This window comes from Megascapheus bottae, chromosome 9, assembly GCF_031878675.1.
Source record: "Megascapheus bottae isolate mThoBot1 chromosome 9, mThoBot2.hap1, whole genome shotgun sequence".
Lineage (NCBI taxonomy): Eukaryota > Metazoa > Chordata > Mammalia > Rodentia > Geomyidae > Megascapheus > Megascapheus bottae.
In genome coordinates this window covers 63,323,024-63,329,669 of record NC_143517.1, presented here as the reverse complement: position 1 = coordinate 63,329,669, position 6,646 = coordinate 63,323,024, and the positions used below count along the sequence as shown (strand labels likewise).

General features: G+C 38.2%; 1 long non-coding RNA gene across 6 annotated transcripts in view; it reads right to left on the bottom strand.

Moving 5' to 3' along the window:
• Window positions 1–342: 342 nt before the first annotated feature.
• The window catches only part of LOC150059280 (uncharacterized), a 205,066-nt gene continuing 198,762 nt past the window's right edge, over window positions 343–6,646 (bottom strand). For 5 of the 6 annotated variants that reach the window (XR_016536633.1, XR_016536634.1, XR_016536630.1 and 2 more), the window contains 2 exons: window positions 1,899–1,997; window positions 820–1,205 (listed from right to left, as the gene is read on the bottom strand). This is a non-coding gene — a long non-coding RNA (uncharacterized LOC150059280). Of the gene's footprint in view, window positions 586–819; window positions 1,206–1,898; window positions 1,998–6,646 lie in introns of those variants that run through there. The other variant, XR_016536632.1, reaches the window with a different exon arrangement.

The following is a 6,646-nucleotide window of genomic DNA, read 5'->3' as shown; positions in this document are numbered from 1 at the left end:
TGCACAGAGACTGGAAGATGTTGTCTCGGTCCCGGACTCATCCAGCAAGGTCTCCTGGCACGTGTCCCGGCAGAAGGCCATGCACTTCGAGGATGAGAATAAAACCTCAAAGTCCAAAAAGTCATATGTTCCACAGAAGAAGACATTTGCATTTTTCCAACTCTATGTTTTCATTAAGATTTCTAATAAAACCAAAGCCCCAAGGGAAAGCTAGGAGAATTGGCTTTACTTAACCCAATAGAGAGAAGGCTTCAGCAGGTCTCATAACTTAGCTGGAACCAACAGCCCCACACAATACAATAATGGTACTTTCATTTTGTTTTAATCATTTTTTGTGCCAGATACTGTGTAGATAAGTGTATTCTCTTGGTTATTTCCGAAGATTCGGCTTGTCTGAGCTATTGGCCGATCTGTTAGACTATGAAGCAAACGCTTCTTCTGCTCGCAGTTCCTTGAATCTCAAAGTGCAGACAAAAATGCCAGGGGCCAAGGCCCTGAGTGCTGCTGAAAACCCTGCTTCAGTTCTGTGTCAGGTCTTTGGCTACATGGCTTCTGGAAGGCTCAAGGCCTATGTGGTCTCCGTCCCTGTCCAGGGAAAAGAAGAACCCATGATTCCAAGACAGCTCCACATCCTCCAGCAACAAGTTTGTACCTAACTATTCTAGGTTTAGCATTTTGGAAAATACATTTGCTGAGCTTTTGATATTTGTAGAATATTTCTCATACTTTCTTAGCCTGAAGCCATTGCCAGGTGTGAAGAATGGAGTCAATTTATTGAACTAGACATTAGCAGGGTCTTTACATTCAGCTTCATATAAAAATCAAATATTGATTTTTGAGGGGGAAATTAAATATTTTGCCTTCTACTTAAGGAAAAAACAGTTTGTATAGAATTCTCATATCTTGGGGGAGTATGGTATCAAGATCTTGGGTTTTGGTTGTAAGATGGAATCAGTTCTTGGGATTTCTAGATGCTTCTACATCTTCAGTGATTGATAGACCCGGCTATGTGAAATAATCACAAGAGCATCAAAAAGAACCATGTCTGAAAGTGAGCAATTGTGATGAGGCGAACTAGGTTCTCATTATTACTTACACATTTTTTTGTTGTTGCATAATATTACCATAAATTCAGCAGCTTAAAACAATACACTTTCATTACCTCATTGTCCTGTAGCTCAGAATTACCAGTAGACTCAGAAGGGCTGAAAGAAAAATCAGGCATGAATCATACTGGCATTTTGGAGGCCCCAGGGAAGAATTCTCTTCCAAATTCACTCATGTTCTTGGCTGAACTCAGGTTCTAGAGGTTATAAGTCTGAGGCCTTTCCATCTTCAAATCTAGTAATGACATACTGAACTTGTTCCATGTTGCAAATCTCTGAATTATTCCTTTGCCAATAGCTAGAGGAAGCATTGCTGATCAGGTAAGACCACCCATTTAACGTAAGTATTTTGGTGAACTAATTTGGTAAGTTAATTACATCTGTAAAATCCCTTTGAAGCAACACCATAATTAATGTTTAATTGAATAACTAGGAGGCAGAAACTTTGAAGGGATTGCTTTAGAAATCTACTCACATTCCCATTTTTCAAAGGAGGTAAAGGAATAGCCTATACAATATTACATTGTTAATTATTATTGTTGTTGCTTTGTCTTACAGTAGTGAAAATAGACTATTTAGAAAATAGAATTTCATTGTAATATTCCATAGATAACTGTGTTTCAGATGACAATGGGAACAGCAGAAATTGGAACTAGCAGTAGCTACTCAATATACTTTGAAGGATAGTTAACGAGATTGTTTGATGGATTAGATGTTAGCTCTAAGAGAAGGTGCAAAGTATAACTTCAAGTTTTTTAATCTGACAGCCATGCTTACTAAGGGCATACTTACTAAGCTTGGGAAGTCTGGAGGATGAACAGGTTTGTTGGAGGAAGATCTTGTTTTAAACATGTTAAATTAAGGTGTCTGTTAGGCCTCCAAATGAGATGCCTAGAAGTATAGAGATATGAAGTTCAGAGGAAGTTATCGATATACAGACACTTTTTAAAACTCTTAAGACTAGAGGAGATCACACACAGACACAAAATGTACATATAGCTAAAGAAGGAAAGAGGTCAAAGGACTAAGCTCTGAACGTCAGGCAGGCAAATGGACTCAAAATATAATCAGAAAGGAGCAGCCACCGAGGACAAGGAAATCCAAGAAGGCAAATAAAGTGAAGGAGGTAAAACATTGAAAATAGAATTACTTAAACACTGACAACAAAAAAATAAATGTTCAATAAAACACAGAATTAAAATTTTCTTGGAACTTATCAGTTGACTAAGAACACAATGCTACCACAAATACTGAAATCCAAGGAAAGACAGATGTTGGAAACGGGTAGACCTCAGGGATGGAGGTCACGCAGCAGCTGAACATGACAGCCAGTTCTTGTCTGAAGGCTGACTATGGGCGTGTATACAATCTTGGGAGCTACAAAGAGGAAAGGTGTGTATTAACTACACCCGATGTTCACAAAATGATTAGAAGAAAGACATAAGGTAGGAAAGAGGCTACTACCAGGCTGGAACCTGAGGAAAGGAACTACTCCCAGTAGGAAAGGAGTAAGTGAACACAAAAGCCTTAGATACTGAGAACAAGAGGACAGTGAAGCCCTCTACTTCTAGGTTCCATGTGAAGTTTTTTGTTGCTGTGGGGACATAGGAGATTTGATCTTCCACCACAAGGACAGGGCAGAAAACAACTCTGGGCAAAAGATTCTTCACAAATACCACTAGAATTCACAAACTACAGAGGAAGGAACAGAGAAATTTCACACAGACAAATGAGCAAGACAGTTTGGCTGCCATGCCCATGAAGGGAAGTATCAATGGTAAATCCCCAGTCCTGAAACCCAGGTACACATGGCCTATATCAGTGAGACTGGATAGACCCAAACAGTAGCAAATCTTCCACTACGATACTGCAATAGGCGAGGAAGCTGTGAACGTCAGCCAATAAAGTATGAGTGCTGTGGGAAGAGCAGGACCATCGGAGGAGCCGTGCCCTATGTCATCGGTATCTGAGGAACGAGAACATAAAACACAGATGAACACAAAGAGAACATAAAGAAAATGTGGCAGAATCCCAGCAAGAGGCAGCACTGGAGGAATTTGAAAATATGAGTACACTGAAGATACTCTGTCACTGACTCTTAGCTGGCTGGACTCACACCCACACATGGCTTTCAGAGAAAGCATGGTATTTCTAGGCATGACTATTATATGCCTCTGTCCCACTGCTGTTCTAAATAGAACATGTAACATTAAGTAAGAACTTAAGAAATATACACAAGGCTGGGAGTTTGGCCTAGTGGTTAAAGTGCTTGCCTAGCATGCACGAAGACCCGGGTTCGATTCCTCGGTACCACATACATAGAAAAAAGCCGGAAGTGGTGCTGAGGCTCAAGTGGTAGAGCTCTAGCCTTGAGAAAGTCCAAGGACAGTGCTCAGGCCCTGAGCTCAGGCCCAGGACTGGCAAAAAAATAAAAAAGAAATATACACAAACATGCATGGAAGCAGTCCACTATAAGAATATGTATCAAGAAATAAAACTAATCTCAACTCTATCATAGAAGAACATAGAATTATTTAATATGCCACAATCTCTAACAGAAAAAAAGTTAATGAATATACATGATTGCTAATGTCAGAAGAAATCAATCAATTGCATGAAGAATGACTTGGGAAGATTTGTCATTTTGTTCATCATGGTTAAGGGGAAAAATAATTGGTTATCCTGATTTCAATAGAAATTACCCAAAAATAAACACACACACACACACACACACACACACACACACACACACACACAGCAATAAAATAGTCCTAACAGTTCACTTAAAGAATATCTGACTATTCAAAATTATCTAACCTATATTTAATGAAACTCATGAATTTAGAAGTAAGAAAAATAAATGAGTATTCATAAAAGAATACTAATGTTAAAATAAATGTTTACCAACACTTTCCTCAAATAATGAAAGACATCCAGCTACATATCTTCAAAGCGTAGGAAAGCCCAAAATGATAAGCATTTTTTAAATTATGCTTTTAAATTTTTTTCAAGAAGGGAATCTCTATTTACAATCACTGGGACTTAGTATTTAGAACTTAATCAAAATTAGGCTAAGGGTTTGTATGTCATAGAAACATTAATTTATGAAATAAAACATTATGATTATAGAGTCATAGGTTTTATGTCTATATAGTTATGTTTATATTTCCCATACCATGTCCATAGCATTGGGTATGTAGTTATTGAGTCCTCGCTCTTGTACTCTTTGGATCTAATAGCCACATATTAAGGATACCATGCGCCTTTTGTTCCTTAGGTCTTGACTTGTCTCACTCAACATGATTCACTCTCGATTCATCCACTTCCCTGTGAATGCCATTATTTTATCCTGTCTGTTGGCAATATAGAATTCCATTGTGTATATATTCCACATTTTCTGTGTCCATTCATCTGCAGTAGGGCATCTGGATTGTTTCCATCTCCTGGCTGTTGTGAATAGTGCAGAGATGAACATAGCTGAGCAGTTGTCCTTATCATATCTTGGGTTATGATGTTCAGGGTAGATGACCAGAAGTGGTATGGCAGGATCGTAGGGAAGGTCAGTTTTCAGTTCTTTAAGAAACCTCCACACTGCTTTCCGGAGTGGCTGAACTAGTTTACATTCCCACCAGCAGTGTAGTAGGGTTCCTTTTTCTCCACAACCCCACCAGCAACTGTCATTGTCTAAGTTCAAAATCTTGGCCATTCTTGTTGGGGTAAGGTGGTATCTTAGGGCTGTTTTTATTTGCATTTCCTTTATGACCATAGATGATGAACATTTTCTCATATGCTTTTCTGCCATTTTAATCTCTTCTGATAACTCTCTCTTTAGTTCCCTTGCCCATTTAGTGAATGGTTTATTGGGTTTTCGGGGAATTAGTTTCTTGAGTTCCCTGTAGATACTGGATATTAAGTATTTGTCAGATGTATTATTGGTGAGTATCTTTTCCCAGTTGGTTGGCTGTCTCTCTACTTTTGCGACTATGTTTTTATCTGTACAGAGACTTTTTATTTTTAGGTAGTCCCATTTATCGAGTCTCTCTCCAATCGGTTATGACCCTGGGATTCTGTTCAGGAATCTTTTGCCTGTGCCTATGAGTTCCAGTGTCTCTCCTACTCTATCATGTAGCAGTTTTACGGTTTCCGGTCTGACGTTGAGGTCTTTGATCCACTTTGAGTTAATGCTTGTGCATGGCGAAAGGCTAGGGTCAATTTTTAGTTTTCTGCATGTGGCTGCCCAGTTTTGCCAGCACCAATAATTGAATAGACTGTGTTTGTTCCACTGTATATCTTTGGCTCCTTTGTCAAATACAAGTTGCCTATAGGTATGTGGTTCTATTTCTGGGTCTTCTATTCTGTTTCACTGATCTTCTGGTCTGTTTTTGTGCCAATACCAAGAAGTTTTTGTTATTATGGCTCTGTAGTAGAGTTTAAAGTCTGGTATTGTAATACCACCAGCATTGCTCCTATACTCTTGAAACTCTTCTGAGAAATAGAAACAGAAGAAGCAATACCAAACTCATTTTATGAAGCTAATATTATTCTCATCGCCAAAGCAGGGAAAGACCCAACAAAAAAGAAAACTACAGACTTATCTCTCTAATAAACACAGATGCAAAACTCCTCAATAAAATACTAGCCAACAGAATGCAGAAAAAAAAATCATACACTATGATCAAGTAGGCTTCATCCCACAGATGCAAGGCTGGTTTAACATTCACAAATCAATCAATGTAATACATCACATTAATAGAGCTAAGGATAAGAATCATATGATAATTTCTCTGGACACGGAGAAGGCATTTGACAAAATACAACATCCATTCATGTTGAAAGCACTAGAAAAAATAGGAATAAGAGGTACATTCCTCAAAAAAATGAAATCCATATATGAAAAACCTACCGCCAGTATTATACTAAATGGTGAAAGACTGGAACCATTCACCTTAAAATCAGGAACTAGACAGCGATGCCCACTCTCTCCACTTCTCTTCAATATAGTGTTAGAACCCTTATCCAGAGAAATAAGGCAAGAAAAGGACATCAAAGGGATCCACATACGGAAAGAAGAAATTAAACAATCCCTATTCGCAGATGACATGATCCTCTACTTGGGTGACCCAACAAACTCCACTCCCAAACTTCTAGAATTAATAAACTACTTTAGCAAAGTGGCAGGATACAAAATTAACCTTCAGAAGTCAGTAGCCTTCTTGTACACCAACAATACACAAACAGAAGGCCAAATCAAGAAAATGATCCCATTTGCAATAGCCCCCAAAAGAATAAAATACTTAGGAATATACTTAACCAAAGATGTAAAGGAATTATTCAATGAAAACTATAAAAGCCTAATGAAAGAAATTAAAGAGGACACTAGGAAATAGAAAGACATCCCATGCTCATGGCTAGGGAGAACCAACATAGTGAAAATGGCTATACTGCCAAAATTGACATACAAATTCAATGCAATCCCCATCAAAATCCCAAAGACATTCTTTACTGAAATAGAAGATATAATCCAAAGATTCATATGGAAC